The following is a 21094-nucleotide window of genomic DNA, read 5'->3' on the forward strand; positions in this document are numbered from 1 at the left end:
CACTGTCATGGAGTTAGATTTCACTTAGAATGCATGTATGTATCCCACATGTTTCTTAAATCTAGGCTCCTTCTGAATGTCAAAATATCTCCATGGTTGGGTGTTTTTACCCATCAGAGGAGAACTCTTACTTATTTGTATCCTCTTGTGCTCAGCCACAACCTCTCTCCCTGTAACTTTAGAATATCAGGATTTTATTTAAGGAACTTAGAGAGCATTCAATTGGCACAACAACTTCATTGTGTGCCCAGTGATCTGCCTTCTGGAACAGAGTATCTAATCATCTCCTCTGTACTGGCCCTTTCAATATTTTATGACAGCATCTGTATTCTTCCCATCACATTTTTCCCCTCTGGGATAAATATGCCCAAGTACTCCACCCCTTCCTGATCCTGGTCAAAGTTCTCTGAGATGCTACTTTAGTTCCTACCTTTCAATTCCCCCTTATGATATGATACAGTCTTCCCAACATCCTGCTACTATTCATTCAGAGGTTAGGTATTTCCTTCCAGGTACAAAACTAATGGACAAAAAAATACCATTTTTCAGTATTTATATCATTCTAACTATTTTATATATTTTATATCATTCTGTTTTATGTATTTATGTAGAACTACTATTATATGTAGTTCTCAATACTAGTTCTACCCTTTTAAACACAATAGGGTTGCTTATAAATGGTCTGTCAACGTTTCTACAATTACATTTGTCAAACTTCAGATCAAGACTGTCAATAGCATAGATTTGTGCTGTTGGAAGACACCTTAGCAGTTACTTAGATCACTGGCTCATTTCAGTTATGCTATCATACAAGTTTTCAGGTTTTTAATGTATTTTCATATACATTATCTTACTTGATATTCACTACCATTCTGGAAAGAAAGCTGGGTAATGTATTTTCTCCCTACTTTGCATGTGAGGCACTACTAGGTCCGCTTATAACTAGTTAATGGTGGAGGTAGGACTCAGTCCCAAAACTCTTGTCTTTCAGACTACTGTTTTGTTTTCTCTAGAGCAGCGGTTCTCAACCTGTGGGTCTCGAACTTTTGGGGATCGAATGACCCTTTCACAGGGGTCGCCTAAGACCATTGGAAAACACATATATAATTACATATTGTTTTTGTGATTAATCACTATATTTTAATTATGTTCAATTTGCAACAATGAAAATACATCCTGCATATCAGATATTTACATTACAATTCATAACAGTAGCAAAATTACAGTTATGAAGTAGCAACGAAAATAATTTTATGGTTGGGGGTCACCACAACGTGAGGAACTGTATTAAAGAGTCGCGGAATTAGGAAGGTTGAGAACCACTGCTCTAGAGCCATTGTCCTTGGTCGCCAAATAGCCTCATGTTCCTCTTAGATAGTACTACTGCATGAGCAGCTCTCTGAAAGGGTGCAAGTTTAAGACCCTTCACCTGTCAGCTGCTACCCAGTGGTCCACACCAGAAAAAACTCAGCTCTTCTGACTACTGGAGTCCAGTGATCTCTCATTAAATTCCAAGTCTTCACTCCCATCCCTCCAGTTTTATGCACAACCAGTTCTGAATTCAGCAAACACATTGACAATGTTGGAAGCAAAAATAATTTTAAGTGCTCACCTCCCCATTTCCTCGTTTCCTCTCAAATCCACTGATGGGAATCAGAGGCTCAATTTGCCAAATGTTGCAAGCAAGGGCCGAATTAATTTTAGGTCACAAACTAATAGTGATTAATAATGGGGAAGGAAAATGAAACTCTTAATCTATAGGATTCTCCATTTAGAATCTTACCCACATCTCCCTTTCTCTTTGTCTTGAATATAATTTGCTTATCTTCAGATTCAATAACTTGAGGGGATGTGGAGCCTGGGTGAGGGATGTGGGTGAAGCCAGGGGGCACTAAAAATGATTAGGGAGGAACTGTGCATCCTTACGGGCAGCACATTAGGCTGGACAGTATTTTCAGGAGTAAATCTCCAGGTAGGAACAGTACTTTCCTTTCCATCTCTCCTTAACCCAATGAAAGAGTTCATAAATAAGAAGATACACGGCCGGAGGCTGTTTTGTTTTAAGATTCTTTGATTGATTAAAAAAAGAAAGAAAAGATACTACAAAGAAGGACAAATCCCTCAATATTTGAGGAGAAAAATTTACTTAAGTTCTCTTACCTGAATTTACATGGGAGCAGTGGAAGAGGGTAATTTGCTGGGGGGTGGGGAGGGATTAATATGCTCAGTGTACTCTGGACAAATGCTCAGATAAAGCATGCCTTGTCCTCCTGCTTCTTGGGTCTGCCAAGGCTAAAATATAGCCCAGGACAGCTTAGCTGTGGTTTTAGCTCCAGACCTCTAGACATTTGGCACAACACACTTTGTTGGTGATGGTTTGGGATTTAACCTTGAAATCAAGTTGTTATATAATTTTTTTGTTGTTATATAATTTAATGATCCAAATGTCTGTTATGCTAGTGACTAATACCATTTTATGTATCTTTTAATGTTTTTGCCAATATGAATTTTAGACTCTGTATTAAGATTCTTTGTCTTAAGTCATTTATTACTATTGAGAAATTTGTTTAAAAAAACAGATTTTAAAATGTTTTCAATAGTGAAGAGGCATGAGGTTTTTCTAAGACCCCTGTTTTAGGTCTAGCTACCTATTAGGATCTTAGGACAAGAACTGGAATGTTTAAGCGAAGCTGCCCTGGGGGGGGGGGGGGGGGGGAACCGGGGGAGAGGGGGAAAAATCCCTTAAAAAGCAGGGGGAGGTGGAGAAATACATAAAATAGATGGAAAACAAAAATAATCCAAAGGAAGACTGTGAATGCTAGAGTAATTAAACTGATTACTAAAGGAATGACAGAGGCCTAAAATTTAGTAGGTACAGGTTCCAGTGATGTAAAATTTGCAGGGGATAAAGAAACCCTCCTGATCTGATATCAGGAGGTTACGGTCAATGTCACCTTGGCTTTCTGGAGGAGGTTATGGTGTTGCCAAGCTTTTCATACTTGGGTCATAAAAACATCAGAACCAGCCAAGAAGCATTGCGGTGGGGGTGGGAGTGGGGTTCCTGAATTGATTGGTAAGTGTGATATTGATGTTTCAATTAAGTCAGTTTTCCATGATTTGGGGAGTGATGAAACCAGTTTGAATTGCTGTGGGAGCTCAGATAAAAAAGGGATGCCATTCTTCTTAGATTATATAATAAAATGCAAAGCATAGTCTCTGGGATCAGAAGATGGGGCTTGGCGTCCAGGCTGTGCTTCACTAGCTGAGTTGCCTTGAGCGAGTCCGTTAGCCTCTCTATGGCTCCATGTTCTCTGTATTAAAACAAGCCTAACAATAATGGGTATTTTGGAACTCAAATAAGCTAATATATATGAATGAAGCTTATAAACTCTAAAGTGCTATTTTTATTATTTTCCAAGGCTGCTCAGGTTCTGAATCTGAAGGAGAAACAAAAATAACACACCCAACTCTGTGTTGGGAAAACAACACGAGTGAATCTTGCTTTTACTATATTTCCCCCTTCTTACTTCATCTGCGTCTTTGAAAAGCTACCTTTACCTGCTGTTGTGGCTTTACTCTTCAAGGCTTCTTTATTTGATGTCTCTAGACCTTTACACTCCTGTTAAGAACAGAAAAAACATTGGTTGTTGTAGGCTTGTCCATTCATAATTTAAGGGAGCAAGTTATGCAACTTGACCATAGCCCTTAGGAATTTAAATTTACTGCCACAGGTGATGGACCATGATTTTTTTGTTTTCAGTTTTTTTAAATTTCAAAAGGAATGTGGGGGAGGGGGGAGGGATGCGTGGAGGTGGAAAAGGGTATGGGGGGATAAATAGTGACGGGAAAATTTTAAATAAAAAAATATAAATAATAAAATTAAATAAATAAAAATAAAAGCAATGTGGTTTCTGCTGCTCTTCCAGCAATACCCTGGTTTGAGCTTTTGTGGGCTGATAAACCACTAAAAAACAAAAAATAAAGTATCTCATACAATTCAACAACTCCCACATGGACATTTTCCAACCACACAGTCCCATAGGATCATGGCTGGTGTGGCAGAGACATAGGCTAATCCATAGTTTATTCATGCCAAATAAATAATCACTCAGTCACCCAATCAAATAAAAGTAACCACTGACACTACCACTGCCATTTTAAAATGTGAATTCTAAAAGGAATATGGCAACTCAACAAAATGTTTTTGTGCAACAGCACCATGCCATCTCATCTCTCTCAATAGTAACAAGGCAAGAAACCAAAATGAATAATTTTTAGGTGCCAAACTAAGTATTATTTCACATCTGTATCTTTAGTGATATTTTAAAAAAAATCTGAACTTTACAATTCACTAAGGTTTACTTGAAGACAATAATCACTTTATGAAATGGACATAGACAATGATTAACAATGGTATAAAGCTTATAATAAAGTATTCATGAAATTGTATTCCAGGATAGATTTAGAGCTGCTTTTTGAAGAGGTAGCTCTATGGTGACCTGCTTCATTTAAGGAGTTTTCAATTATTTTTTATTTTTTTTATTGATTTCAGAGAGGAAGAAAAAGGGAGAGAGAGATAGAAACATCAATGATAAGAGAGAATCATTGATCAGCTGCCTCCTGCACGCCTCCTGCATCTGTTATTGCAGATGACATTTCAGTTCTTCCCCCATATGTCCCTGGTACCTTTTGAGCTCAGAGCAAGTGAATCCATCAATAAGTTAGTACGCAGGCCCTTTCAGAGGAACACCTGGGACTCCAGCAGCCCTTGGTCTCACTCAGCCACAATTCCTACTGCTTTTCACAACCAGAAGTTAATGGGGCTTTTCTTCCCGATCCTCGAACCTTGGGCTGAGGGGCCTGGTGTGGGGCTGGGACCCTTCACTCCCCATGGTGGGCTCCTCCACAGTTGAGATATCCCTTCCCATTTTTAACCACCACATGTGGGTGTGAGCCCAGCCCATTCTGAGTCCCCACCCTTCCTACTGGTCTCAGTGTGGTTTCTCCTGTATATCCTTAGTTATAGGGCTCTTGTTCAGCTAGGCTTCAGGTAGTTCTCAATGATGGCTGTTCTGCAGTTTAGTTGTAATTTTGATGTTGTCACAGGCAAAGGCAAGTACCGTATTTAACTATCTGCCATTTTGACCGGAAGCCACATATGGTCCTTTTAATTCATTTACTAAAAGGCATTCTGTTGAGGTGGACAAATTACAAAAAGGTCTCTCTTCCCTAGCACTAGGGTTCATGGTCAATGAAGGACAGCTGGAATTCAGCCCCAAAGGCCCTGGCAGGGACTGTTGCACAGTATACAAACTAGACTACCATATGGAGTACCTGAAGACATGTTCACCGTTAACTGATCCTTCCCCATCCAATGACACTGAAGGCATAATTTCTTTAGCACCAGAAATCTCTCCAATTTCTACCTCCTAGACTTCCTTCAAAATGATCACTCTCTTCTGGTCTCTGTAGTTCTTTCTATCCCACTAAAATGAACTCAAGTTCTCCCTCTCTGCTCAGTGATTCTCAAACATTAAAAAAAAATTTTTTTTCCAGAGAGTAAGAGAGAGATAGAAACATCAATGATGAAAGAGAATCATTGATCTGCTGCCTCCTGCACGCCCCCTATTGGGGATCGGGCATGTGCTCTTGACCAGAATCGAACCTGGGACCCTTCAGTACACAGGCCAATGCTCTATCCACTGAGCCAAACCAGCTAAGGCCTCAAAGTTTTTTGACTGAGGGCCACCTAGGTGGGGCAAAAGGCTCCAAGACACACATACCCCAGCCTTTCCTGCTTTTTAAAGAATTCCCTGATAGCAATGAACTATCGCTATGCAAACACATTTTGTGTGGATTTTGTAGCTACCAGCTTTAAAAATATTGGTATGGATGGTTCCTATGTATACGACAATCCATATTTGTTTTAACATTTTGTTATAGAAAGCCTGTGAATGAAAAAAAAAATGGGGAGGGGGGAGGGTTCTATGGAAAGTAACTTCACAGGGTGATCTGATCATAAATTCCTAACTGGGCAGGTTATGGTGGATAGTCACACCCTAGGCATATAACTTTTTAAGTAAAAGGTTTATCTTTGCCTTAAGCAAGCCCTGTTCATTGTTTCTGTGCATCTAGGTCAGTGATGGCGAACCTATGACACGCATGTCAGAGGTGACACGCGAACTCGTTTTTTTTGGTTGATTTTTCTTTGTTAAATGGCATTTAAATATATAAAATAAATATCAAAAATATAAGTCTTTGTTTTACTATGGTTGCAAATATAAAAAAATTTCTATATGTGACACGGCACCAGAGTTAAGTTAGGGTTTTTCAAAATGCTGACACGCCGAGCTCAAAAGGTTCGCCATCACTGATCTAGGTAAACACACCTTTGAAATAAACCACAACCACCCTCAAGAGAGCACATAATCTTTACTACCCTGTAAATCCTACCTTCATGTAATCTTTCTTAGGTTCTCTCCTGAATCTCAAATGCACAAAAAGAAACTGCAAACTGTTATTGTCCAAAGCATTTATCTCAGTTTGTTGAGATCTTGTTTTCAGGTGTATCCTCTGTTTGGTTCAAATAAATTTTTATAAAAATTTTCTACAGGCCCTGGCTTGTGTTGCTCAGTGGTTGGAGCCGCAGCCTGCACACGGAAGGGTTGTGGGTTTGATTCCCGGTCAAGGGCACATATCTGGGTTGCAGGTTCGCTCATTCATGCGGGAGGCAACTGATTGATCTGTCTCTCTCACACCAATGTCCGTCTGTCTCTCTGTCTCTCTGTCTCTTCCTTACCCTCCCTCCCCTCCTCCCACTCGCTATAAAAATCAATGGAAAAAATATCCTAGGGTGAGGATTAACAAAAAAATTTTTTTTCCTACAGATTTGAATGTTTTGTTTTCTTTTTTAGGTTTGGACATTCTGACATCAACAAACTTATAGGTCATAAGTTGTGTTGACCTATATAGACATCACTATCATACTGTAGGATTAATCAAACAATCCACCTCAAACAAAATAGATGACAATGGAGGTGAGTGAATGGTAGTTTATAACTAAAAAGCTGCAATAGTAACCCTTGAAAAAACAATCAACTCAATATAGCATTGATACTAATAACAAAGCAATCTTCCCCCAAATTGAGGACACTTCAATAATCCACCCACGCCTGTGTGGGAGAAGAAGAGACTTTCCTCTACCCTTAAGTTTCTTTTGAATGGTCTAATAATCAAATAGACATGAGACAGATTAGCAAGAAAAAAATAGCTTAATTTAATACATACACATGTAGGGGAACCCTGCATACATGAGAGAGTCAGAGGCCCCACATGCAGGAGAGGTTCAGAGACAGAAAGAAAACATGGGCATATCTGACCTAGGGATAAGATAAGGTGACTTGAGAGCTTCAAATGGTTATTACTGGACAATAAAAAGTACAGATGTTTAGTAAATAGCGGTTTGCTGTGCCCTGCAGATAGGTAAAAAAGAAAAGAAAAGAAAAAGAAAAGGTTATCTCTACTAATCTCTTATAATGGGGAAGAACCCTAATTCAAGTTCTTCAAGGTAGTTAAGGCAGAGGCAGAAGTTTCTCTTGAGCCTGTGGCTAACGTCGCCTTTGGATCAAAATAATCTGTATACCAGTGAGGCACATCTCGGGTGGCTCGTTATGAACCCCATACATGTTTATAGCGGAGCTTTGCAAAATATTGCCAAGTGTTGCCTGGAAGCCAGGTGAATATTCAGTTAAGACCTCAGTAAACTCTAGTCATGTGCTAAATTTTTATTTACGAATACCAAATACTTCAATTCTTAACAACTCAGCAGTTATTAATAAGTAGCCTTCACACACACACACACACACACACACACACACACACACACACACTGAAAACCTAGGGCATCAAAAGCCATTTGCTAAGATCCAACGAAGAGATGTGTATTTTGGAATCAGTTTGTGGAGCGTCAGGAGGATGCTCGTGACCTATCAGCTGGCTATAGTCCATACCTTGAAAATCACTGCTTACATGGTTGACTTGTTTTTTGACTCAGCTTCTTAAAATACTGGTTCACTCTTCCTGTCTCACACTTTGCCGCTGCAAAGACATTCTGACCTTGTACCCTAGCCAGCTCTCTGGTGCTCCCCTGCCTGGTCCTATAAATCCCCAGTCTTTCACGGAAATCCCTCTCCAGGAAGGAGAATCAGATGTTACCCACTAACTGGGCAGACGCCACCTTGCAGCATCTGTGATGGACTAATGAGAGGCCTTGAGCGAAACATAGTGGAGGGCAGTCAGAAGACCTGGGCACACACCACTCTGCCTTGACAATTGTTTGACAGCAGTCAAGTTACTTCACTTCTCAGCATAGATTCCTCCTCGATGAAATGGAAATAATAATGACAACCTCACAGATTTCTTGTGAAGATCAAATGAGATCACCTAAATCAGCATTTCTCAACCTGTGGGTCGCGACCCTTTGGGGGTCGAATGACCCTTTTACAGGGGTCACCTAAGACCATTGGAAAACACATATATAATTACATATTGTTTTTGTGATTAATCACTATGCTTTAATTACGTTCAATTTGTAACAATGAAAATATATCCTGCATATCAGCTATTTACATTACGATTCATAACAGTAGCAAAATTACAGTTATGAAGTAGCAATGAAAATAATTTTATGGTTGGGGGTCACCACAACATGAGGAACTGTATTAAAGGGTCGCGGCATTAGGAAGGTTGAGAACCACTGATCTAAATGATAAAACATGGCAAAGTATACATTCATTTATCAAAGTAACATGTGCTATTGTTGCAGACAGGCAGTATTCCTCCAAATATCTGGACTGTCCTATTTACAAAGTATAACTGAAATTAGGACACTATCATGCATAAGAATGACCAAGAACAGAGACCGCCTGTCAACAATGAAGATCAAATGCAAGGACCTTACAGGCCCTGGAGACTATGGAGGAAGAATGTGAGTTTCTGATTCAATAATCCTGAAGCATGTTATACGAAGAACATGTCTCACTGGTTCTGACTCACCCTCCCTCCCTTTTCCCTGCTTCTTATGGCTTGGAGAGTGGGACTTAATTCAGAGTAATTCCAAACATTAAAAATGAAGGTGTTTTTTTCCTCTCCATCCCACTGGAGAGTAGGAGCTCCAGGGAGGATAGATGGCAATGAATGCTAGGAATTCTTCCCTCCACCCAGTCAGGAATGTGTCCTGCTTTGTGGCAGTTAGCAGGAATGTAAGAGCTGCCAGAGAAGGCCCCAGAGCCTGGTGGTTGTGGGCTTGTTGTATAGGAGGGAGCCCTTCCACAGAACCAGGCCCTCCTCAAGATCCCCCGTGTTCTCTGACTGACAGAGGAGGCCAGAACTAACTTTTGCAGACAACAAGTGAAGAGACAGCTCAGCCAAATGTGTGAAACAAAGACATAGCAGTATGTTCAGTCTTTGAGGAAGCACTGTCTTTGGAATCAACACATACATGGGCTTGACCACTGGCTATGCTGCTCATGAATTAGCTGCATGGCCTGGATTAGATACTCTGTGAACTTGGGTTTCCCCATCTATAAAATACAAATAATACTATAGGACCTACTTCTTATGGTTGTGGGGAAGATTGAGTGGAATCCTATATAATGAAAGGGTAAAATGCAAATTGACCCAACGGTGGAACAACTGGTTGTTATGATACACACTGACCACCGGGGGCAGACACTCAACGCAGGAGCTGTCCCTTGGTGGTCAGTGCTCTCCCACAGGGGGAGTGCTGCTCAGCCACAAGCCGGGCTGACAGCAGGCCTAAGCCATCAGTGGGACATCCCCTGAGGGCTCCTGGACAGCTAAAGCACACAGGCCAGGCTGAGGGACCACCCCCGCCCCCGCCCGAGTGCACGAATGTCGTGCACCAGTCCTCTAGTAATGTATATAAAACACTTAGCATTAGAGAGCACTTCCCCACAAATTGGGGCTATCAAGCCTATTTTATACGACTAGCTTTTAAACAGTCTCAATGCCTAGCATTCACTCAGTGATAAGTTAAAGGATATGTTTGCATATACATTTCCCCTTTTAAATTGCAGTAAGCAGTAGTGTGAACTTGAGCATCCTAGGGATGATTTGTAGATATGTTCATCTTTTAGAACAAGCAACAGGATGTCAGCCTTGGCAGTTATCATAGAGCCTCGTCTTAGCTCTTGTCCGTGTCCCATCCCTAGCCCTACCCCAGTTTTTTCAATGAATCTCTACTCACAGGCAGCTAAAAGGCGTCAGGGGTTTTGTCAGGGAAGGTTGCCCTGGAGGGGCGCCTGGGGCAGCCAAACTGCCTACCTGATCCCCTTATGCCTGGGTCTCAGAGTTTAATCTGCACTGGAAAAGGCTTGCTCGGCCCAAGTGGCATAGCAGGGTTCTCCTGGACTGCTGCTTTGTTTCTGCCAGCCTCCAGGAGGCAGATGAGGAGATGCAAGATTCTATTTGAGCTCAGACCAGAACTCCTGGGGCAGTGTGATCCTGCAACCGGACCCTGACTCTCAGTGTTCCTGAAGTCATGCTGCTATTCCACTTCCCTGGGGCCCAAATCACGATTCCTACAGTGACATTGGATCTGTGTGCCTTATAGACTCCATTTTGGATTTGTAGTCTCCTCCTGGCACAGTGGGGATGAGGACAGCAGCTCTGACCTATTTCTTGAAGTCTCTGTGAATTTCCTAACCAATCTTTCTTCCCCAGGCCCGGTCCCCTGTGATATCAGCTATAGATTCTGGACGTTGGAATTCCATGTCCAGCTGGGAATAATCTGACCTCTCCATGGATTGCCTATTATGCTGGTACCTGCATAATGCTATCTACCTCTCCATGACCTCAGAGAAATTTCATCCTTAATGGTAGTAAATATTTTCTCGGAAAAACATGTAAGACTAGTGGTTATATTGACCTTCCTGAATTCCTAAAGGCTTGGCCTGAGACAAGCTGGGACAATAGCTCTTTGAGTTGGCAGGGAGGCCAGGGAGCAAGGACTAGGCAATGGCCTGTGAGAGGGACTCAGGATGGGATTTGGAGGAACTGTCCTGCATGAGAGTTTGAACCATGGGCAAGGGAAGACTTCCTGCTGTATTTAACATCCCTCCTCCATACTCCCACAACATCATCATCTACACATCATTGACTACATTATATGGGTCTCTCTCTCCTGTGAGAGTAAAAACTCGACTGGGTGGATGCCTGACACATGATCGATGCTCAGTTACAGGAAATGCTGAGGTAATGAGATTCAGTGGTGGGGTGGACACTTAGGGCTCATCCTTGGACTCCGGATTCCAGGAGGATGGGCCGTAAAATAGACTTGAGGATTCAACCTGAGGTCACCCTAATGGGCATTCAGGTCTGGCAGGAGTAGTAGGGGGTGGGAGTCTGACTTCATGCCAAGCTTAACAAATAGTAAGCCTGAGGCAGTGATTATTAACGTTCTGCCTTAGACAAGATTGGCTCAAGAACTGAAGGGACATTGAATTGAATGTGGACCACTTTGATAGTCTTGGTAAGGTTGAAACGGAGGAGAGAAGTTAAGATCTGCTATAACCTTAAAATTATTGACACACTGAATAGATTGGACTTAGGCAGCAACCACACAGTTTGGCTTTCTTGAATTACTACAATGATAAAAAGCAGTAGATTTTCACGATTTGTGTTTATTATGTTCTAGAAAGTCACTGGAAACGCTGGAAAGTCACTGCTCCCAGGGAAAATACAGGGTTAGGTTCATGTGAGCCTGCGGTCAGATTTTCATCAACCAAACAACACGTAACTTTGTTTTACATGTGTTACTTTTTTAAAAAAATATATTTTATTGATTTTTTTACAGAGAGGAAGGGAGAGGGATAGAGAGTCAGAAACATCGATGAGAGAGAAACATCGATCAGCTGCCTCCTGCACACCCGCCACTGGGGATATGCCCACAACCAAGGTACATGCCTTTGACCGGAATCGAACCTGGGACCTTTCAGTCCACAGGCCGACGCTCTATCCACTGAGCCGAACCGGTCAAGGCTACATGTATTACTTTTTAAAGACACCTTATTTCCTTCTTTAATGTATATTATAGAGTCATTAAGATTGAACTCATGGTCAACAACACTGAAACCTAGGCTTGAACAAAGCTTATTAAACACTCATATTTTCGTGTGTTTCTTGTACTTAGGAAGACTGGAAAGCACTTCAGCACGATATTTGGGAGTCCTTTTAAAAAGCAAAATCACCAACAAACAGCCAAAAAATGTGAAAAATGTGGCATTAAATAGACCATTTGTTTACAGCCTAGGAGCTGAAACGAGAAGGCAGAGCATCGCCTAGTTCAACCTCAGCTGGGAATGTGTCTGTCAGCTGACTCACATTTTTCACTGTTCTTCCCATACCCATAAATGACCATGAAAGTGCCACAAGCATTGATTCGAGGGTTACATATAAATTTTAGGGAACAGACGAATTCCCAAACACACAACCCACAAATAATAAGAATCCACTGTAGCTATACTTTATCAAACACCTATCACATGGCATTGAACTAGGAGCTTTACATATATAAAGCCATATGTGTGCCATAAAAAGTTCATCAACTTTTCACTCTTCAAATGAGATGACTCAGAGTTAACAATGGTGGACATATCCTTAGATCCACAGGCTACCACTGTTGGAAAAAGTAGGACTTTACAAGATTAATGTCATATATAATTTTTACACCAAGCATAAGGATGCATTAATGGGCTGGAAACTTATAATAGGCTGAGCTTCTGCTCCTCTTGGAAACTTCTAACTCAATAGTCTGGGCTCTTATAGAAAACGAAAACTGCATTGCATACTCAGCAACAGGGCTATTGACTGATTATGCTTGAAGTCCCATAAGATTGTATACTAAGGCCTGAAGAGAATCTTTTGTTTTTTAAATATATTTTTATTGTTTTCAGAGAGGAAAGGAGAGGAAGAGAGATAGAAACATCAATGATGAAAGAGAATCATTGATTAGCTGCCTCCTGCACGCCCCAGACTGGGGATTGAGCCCGCAACCCTGGCATGTGCCCTTACCGGGAATCTAACCCTCACCTTCCGTTTCATAGGTCGACGTTCAACCACTGAGCCATGCTGGCGGGGCTGAAGAGAATCTTTTTTACAGGAAAACATGCCCAGTAGTTAAGAGCACAATCATCTTTTTAAGGAAAATCATGTGAATCCAACAAACAAATTTAAAGAGACAAACATTTCGTTCAGGGCATTGACTGTGAAATGAGCAAGCTCCAGAACATACCAAGTTCTGAAGCTTCGTATCAGTGGTTCTCAACCTTCTGGCCCTTTAAATACAGTTCCTCATGTTGTGACCCAGCTACTTCGTAACTGTAATGTTGCTACTGTTATGAATCGTAATGTAAATATCTGATATGCAGGATGGTCTTAGGCGACCCCTGTGAAAGGGTCGTTCGACTGCCAAAGGGGTCATGACCCACAGGTTGAGAACCGCTGTGCTAAATGATGATCTTGTCCAATAACCTGTGAATCTACAGTCTTCGTATCTGCTGCTTGTGTTCCATTCAGGTCAGTCTGGACTCTGTTCCAAACTACATGATATTTAGTCTTCCTCTCATCTTTGCCCGTATCACAATGTCTTCTCTTCCCAACCAAATTGCCCTTGACCAGCAAGGCTCAGTGCAGCCCACATCTTTCATCAGGCTCTCCTGGACCTCCTTAGCCCTCTAGGTCTCCTTTAATATGGAGAATATGGACCACCCAAAATCTAGCTCTCCTGTCACCTCCTCTGTAAAAGGGAAATAATAATGCATAGCCCTCAAGACTTAAGCAGGATAGCATGGTATGTGCATAGCATTGGGTCTGACACAAAGTGGATGCTCATCAGTGTTGGTAATTCTGAATGTGAATTATGTTTTACACTTTGGCTCCTATACTTTAACTTTTTGTTGTTGTTGTTGTTGTTACCCTTTCTGATGCAAATTTTAGGAAGAAAAGAATAACATCACAAGAGACAAGGCAACAGCAAGAAAGAACATGCTTTGGGTCAGTGCTTTCCAGATTTTGAATTTTATGGACCATTGTAAGAATTTTGGAAACTTACATCAAGTTGCTTAATATTTCCCTTTTGCCTGAAATCTCCCCACTAACACTTATACTTTATATGATAATTTTTACAAAATAAACATGTTATAAAGGCAAAAAGGTAAGAAGGACATAGTATCAGAAGTTTTTGTTCTGAAAATGAATATATCCAGCTTTAGGAAAAACTCACCTCCCTCATATATCCTTTTATTCATTCATTGGTCAAATATTTATTAAGTGATATGCACTAGGAATTCTGTGTGATGAGATAAAACAGTAAGTATGACAGGAAAGGTCCCTGTACTCATGGAACTTACTCTTTTCTTTCTTTTCTTTTTCTTTTCTTTTTTTTTTTTTTTGTACCAGAAAACTGATCTGGGAAAATTCATGGCCAATCAGTACCAATCCAGTCTTGACCATACACTGGCTTTTGAGAGCTATGGCTTGAGAGTACTTAGTCACTAAATAACGTCCAATCCCTGCATCTAATCCCTGAAGGATGGAACAGGAAGGTGTCACACTGTACAGAGATGGAGCGTGTAGAGGCAAAAAGCAAAAACAGCTCACTCGCACCGTCTGTCTCTGGGGCAGTGAGCATGCCAGCTTGAGGCCTGGACCTCAGGCCGGTTACTCTGTGAGAACAACCCCCATATAAGCAGAAATCCTTCTAAAAGTTATCATTTTTACCACAAAGGACAATGACATTGTAAAAAATTAGTCCAATGAAACCAGAAATATAGGGCACAAGCAATTTGAAACAGTTGTCCAACTGTGGAGATAAACCCTGAGAAAAGAGTGGGGCTGGGGTGGGGGAATGAAAACCTGGCTCTATTTAGGAAGTTCCTCTGTTTCTCACCAGGATTCAAAAGCAAATAGCTAGAGGTTGTAAAATCCGAGCATTCAAAAGTGTTACAGAAAACCTTTAACGCTGTTAAACGCTTGGAGCACCCAGTCAACAAAAATAAGACACTTGACCTTATTTTGAAATCCAGAATTAAACAAACTAAGGTCAGAATAACACTTGCGTTTCATCCCAGCACGCCTTAGAGAGAAATTGGAGGAGAAGCCCCAGGGACTGGTAAGTCTCCTGTAATATGTTGAGGTGTTAGATTGGGTAGAGAGGACATTACAGGTATACATAGTACTTCCTTCCCGAAAGTCACAATTAAAGGGATGTAGCACCTATCATAATCCATCAGCACTTGTCACAAAACTTTCATTTTGTTCATAGATTGTGAGACTCACAGGACAATCTCCGGTGTCCTAGCCTAAGATTTGTAAAATGGAACGAAAATACATTCTATCTTCCAGAGAACTCTTCAGAGCTTAGATATGTGTTTACTGAAAATACTATGTAAAAACCCTACTACCTTTCCAGGGCCTGCCTCACTTCTGAGAGCTCTCTGCCCCTACAGCATTACACTGCAAGGAGGTGTGTGAGTGCTGCTTCCTGAACACAGGGGGAATAAGACAGAAAAGAAAATGATCAAGAAATCACAAGCAGAAGGTTCTTCCTTGTCACAGCGTTTTCAGATTAAAAATAAACAGATTTACTAAAATTAGCTACAATGTTAAACCTTAAAGCAGAAAGCTTTAACTAAGGCAAATGGTTTCAATGCAGAGATGCAACTTTCTCAACTTCATACTATAAGCCATAGCAAGCAAATTAATTATTCCCAGATGCTGGGATTGAAGAATGCTTGCTGAATTGTTTTGCTTCTCAAACTCTTCAGTATAAACACACTCACAGGAATGCATTCCCTTTTTTTGGCTCCCAACATGCAAGTAATTATACACTGTGCAGGATAATGTTGGATGAGCTCTCCTTTGAATACCAAGCAAGTTCTGGATTCTGTCAGCCTTTTGGAAACCCTGTGCACAAACATTTTTCTCTGACAGTCTTTAGTAACAACTTGTATACAGATTGTTTCAAATTTATTTTTAAAAAGCTCAACAGCAGTATAAGCCTCATTTCCAAATTATGCCAAACTCCTTAAGACTTGGAGGGGGCACAATTAATCTCAAAGATAGTACAGCTGTTGTCTTACATTAAGAATAGCTTTCCTGCAATCCCTGTGAGAAGTCAGAAGTCATATTAATACGTAGTGTTTATATTTTTATAGTCTTTGCATTTTGCCAACACATAAACAAAGAGGGAAAAAAAACGGGTTGTGAATTGAGAATATGTTTAGGATTAAACATAGATTCTCTGATTATGTCCAGAATAATGTAAGAGTCCTATTTTCTATTCCAATTCCATATTTTCACAGGGCAAAGAAAATGTGCCAGTGGATGGATGAATCATGGAGGGTTGTTTTTTGTGTTTGTGTGTGTGGTGGTGTTTTTTTTTGGGGGGGGGGGGCGGGGGGAGCAGCTATCTTGGCCTTCAAAGTTCTTAGAGTAAATAAATTCCATGGACTTGTTCTGGGCCTTTTTTTAAATTGAATTTATTGGGGTGACATTGGTTAATAAAATTATATAGGTTTCAGGCACACAACTCTACAGTACATCATCTGTATATTGTATTGTGTTCACCACTTCAGGTCAAGTCTTATTCCATTACCAATTATTCCCCCTTTACCCTTTTCTACCTCTCCCCACTTCCCTTGTTCTGGGTCCTTATAAAATGAGGCAAAGTGGAGTGTATGCGTGTATGTGTCTGTGTGTGTTGGAGGGGTAGGTAAGGAGGCACAAGGAAAAGCTCAGGAACTGTTAAAGAAAAAAAAAATTCTACAGAAGAACAGAGAAGTCTACAGTCCTGCCAACAGCAACACAAATGAAAAGGAAAGTTCAAGGAAAGTTGATATCTAAAAATAAACAAATAAAAGGAAATTCAATGAGAAAACAATATTCAGGTCAGGTCAAAGCCCAGAGGGAAAAAAAAACAACGCTCATTCAGAACTGGGCTGTCATCCCGCTTTTTCTGAAGTGAGCAGCTGCCGGTTATTGAAACCAGCCCACGCACTTGGGTCCCTGCCGCCATGGCAACACTCCTGCGTCTGTGCTGGAGTAGCTGGCACAATGCGGTGGTCCCAGGGCCCAGGAGCGCTCTGGCTACAGATTAGGGAGGGGGTTTGTTTCTTAAGTGCACTGGGAGATTTTGACTCCTGAGTTTATGGTTGACTATTGTAAACTTGTCCAACCTATAATAAACCCTGACTTAAGGGGAAGATTTTCATGCAAATAGCAACATGGAAAGCAAGCATCCAGGTGTTCAATAGGCAAATAACTTGTTCCTAGTCTCTTTTAAATTCTCTCTTACTAAACTCTAGTATTCGTACCTGGTCCCTTGTATTGCAACTTTAGGATATTTTTGAAATAATGCTTAGCTTGCTTTTTATTTTTGTAGTTTATATAACACGTAACCCTGAAAGGAAAAACTATCAAGTCTTGTGACTTGAAAAGGTTAGCTAATAATTAATTGAAGACTTTGAAATTAAAAATTTAGTCTTTAGCTTATATATTATATATGCAGAGCCTCAATAATTGGCACACGCAAGTATTGAACTCACCATTTTGATTTCACGAGTACCACAAAATAACAAATTTATCTACTAGCTAAGTATAAAGAAAACTGCAACATAACAATCTTATGATATAGCATAGTAAAAAATAGCAGAGTTTAGAGCCATAGCACCTGGGTTCCAATCCTGCCATTTATTTGCTGTGTAAACTTGGGCAAATTACATATAATGTTCTGAGATATATCTATATGTATAAAAGCCTAAGAGACCAAACGACCGAACAACTGGTCAACTGGTTGCTTTGACGTGCACTGACCATCAGGGGGCAGACGCTCAACACAGGAGCTGCCCCTTGGCGGTCAGTGCACTCCCAAAGCGGGAGCACTGCTCAGCTGACCGATGGGCACCAGACGCAGGCTCACAGCTGGCGAGCGCTGCGGTGGCACAAGCTTCTCCCGCCTCCATAGCAGTGCTACTGCAGTGGGGCGAAGATGAGCGGGAGCAGCGTGGCACCCACCACGGGCTTAGGCTTCTCCCCGGCTGCCTGCCGCTTGCACATTACTATACCCCTCGGGGGATGTCAGGCTGCTAGTTTCAGCCCGATCCTCACAGGCCTGGCAGACATCCCCCGAGGGGTCCTGGATTGAGAGAGGGCGCAGGCCAGGCTGAGGGACCCCCCTGGTGCACGAATGCATGCACCGGGCCTCTAGTTGTGAATAATGCTGCAGTGAACATGGAAGTGCAGATATCTCTTTGATATCCTGTTTTCATTTCCTTTGGATATATACCCAGAAATTGAATTGCTGGATAATATGGTAGTTCTATTTTTCATTTTTTTAAGAACTTCCATACTGTTTTCCATAATAGTTGTAGCAAGTTACATTCCCATCAATAATTCCCTTGCCAACACTTGTCATCTTTTGACTTTTTGATAATACCCATTCTAACAGGTGAGAGGTGACATCTCATTGTGGTTTTGATTTGCATTTTCCTGATGAGAAGTAATGTTGAGCATCTTTTCATATACTAGTACCTGTTGGCCATTTTTATGTCTTCTTTGGGAAGATGTCTATTAAAGTCCTTTGCCCATTTAAAATTTCTTCTGCTTATTTTTTGCTATTGAGTTGTATGAGTTTCTTACATATTTTGGATATGAATGACATACATCAGTACTACCGGGGCTTGTTCAAAGGTTTCTGATTCACCCCAAACTCTTCCACTGGTATAAAGAGCCAACACATGGGCTCAGATGCACAACTTTCCTGGTGTCCCTCCAAATTAGGGCATGTAATTTCTTATAAAACGTGGAGTTGCATTACCTTCTACAGTGGGGCCGGCCTGAAACTGGCTTTACTGTATAATCTTGTTTTTCTGTTTCCACTTCCTTAATTAAGTGGGAGAAGAATAGCTGATAGATATCAACAGTTGCAAAGTGCTTTTACAGATCTTGTTGGGATATTTGGATACTTTCCACATAAATATACTATTCCACCCACCAGAGGATTTATGACAGTTTGTAATCCAGTCTATTTGAGGCTGAGAGGTTAACATTTTAGTCAGTGTTCTCAAGTCACATGTATTCAGGTCTAAGAACAGGGACAAGACGTCATTCTGGGACCTCAAAAAAAGAAGTCAACATCTATTTCAGTTTTCAAAATGGCAAAGTCCTGTTTTTATACAATGAGGGGTTTTTCTCCCTTTACGACAATTCAAAGTGCAATTACATATCTGGAGAGGTGGGTACACTAAAAAAATGCTGAAAGGACTAAGACTGAAATACACACAAAAAACCATCTTAAAAAAACATCAAGGTCATCCTGTAATTTAACACATATCCTGTTTTCTAAGAAAACAAATGTACTACCAGATCCAGGAAAACTTTCTATGGAAAGTATTTTGGAGGCCAGAAGCAAAATTAGAGAAAGGCCGTATTCCATAGTTGAAGGAAACAGAAACTGCACCTAGAAGAAATTCGGACCGAGCTGAGGCTATGACAGTTTGAGAAGACACAGAATTGGGTAAATTGGCTTTATTATCCCAGGAGTTTTAAATGGAAACCTTAAAAAAGCAGTCTCCTTTTTCTACACCCTACTCCACGAATTAGAGTTGTCTTATACAAGGAGGTTGACTGGAGCATTTAGCTATACTGAAAAGAGAAGGGAAACCCGGCTAGTGTGGCTCAGTGAACCAGCAGGTCATGGTTCCATTCCTGGTCAGGGCACATGCCCAGGTTTCGGGCTGGATCCCCAGTAGTAGGGGGTGTGCAGGAGGCAGCCGATCAATGATTCTTATCATTGCTGTTTCTATCTCTCTCTCTCTCCCTTTCCCTTCCTCTTTGAAGTCAATAAAAAAAATTTTTTTTTAAGAGAGAGAAGGGAAATGACGAGGTACAGGGAAAACTGGACTGGAATGAGTCAGGAGACCTGGGCTCCAGTTTCACTTTGGTCACTGGTCAATATATGACAGGCTACTTTCCCTCTCTGAGATACTAATATTCATGTTGGTGGTGGTGGCAGCAGAAGCAGCAGCAGGAGCAGCAGTAGTAGCAGCAGCTGTAGTTTTAGCCGCAGGACCAGCAGTGGTAGTAGCAGCAAGAATAGTAACAGCAGCAATAGCAGTAGTAACAGCAGCAGCAGCATTAGTGCTAGCAGAAGCAGCATAGCAATAATAGTAGTAGCAGCAGCAGTTGTAACAGCTGTAGTAGCAAGAGCAGTAGTAGTAGGAGTTTGCATTTATTGAGGGTCTATGGTCAGGTACTTGACTAGGAACTATGCAAACATTATTTCTTTTAAACTCCATGGTGACCTTCCAGTGTAGGTTGTATTTCCCCTGCATTTAACTATTGAGGAAACTGAGGACCAGAAGTTAAGCAAATTGCTCAAGGCTACTTTGTTGGTTTATGGAAAAATCTGGATTTTAAATCTGGTTGTACCTGATTCCAAAGTCTTGCCACATGGCTCTTGGGAAACAGTGTGGCATGGAGCAGTGTTTCTCAAACCTTAATGTGCTTATGAGCCATGTGGAGATCTGGTGAAAATGGAGATCCTGATGCAGTTGGTCTGGTGTGATGCCTGAGATCCTGCTTTCCTAACAAGTGATCAGGTGATGCTACTGCTTCTAGGAAGCACACTCTGACTAGAGGATAGTGGAGAGAGTGTGCTTTCCGGTCCGAATGTGTGGCCTCAGTTTGCTCATCTGAGGCGCAAAGGGGTTGGGTAAAGTGAGTTTTAAGGCACATTCCAGCTCTGAACTCTTACTATTCAGGGTGTACTGTGGTATTAAGAAACCAGATCACACAGGAATGACTTTTAGCCACATTAATTTTTAAACTGGTCTCAGATGAGATTCTGACTGTGATTTATGTATCTTTCTGCAGCATCTCTGACAGGTAGGATCAGACACCCTCACTCCAATTACATTATTGTTAAGCTGTAGGCTGAGCTAAATCTTACTGAAAGAGTTCAAAGCACTTCTTTCCATAAGCATCTTTAAAGATTATAAATGTAAAAATAGTTTCT

Source organism: Myotis lucifugus, unplaced genomic scaffold, assembly GCF_000147115.1.
Source record: "Myotis lucifugus unplaced genomic scaffold, Myoluc2.0 scaffold_6, whole genome shotgun sequence".
Lineage (NCBI taxonomy): Eukaryota > Metazoa > Chordata > Mammalia > Chiroptera > Vespertilionidae > Myotis > Myotis lucifugus.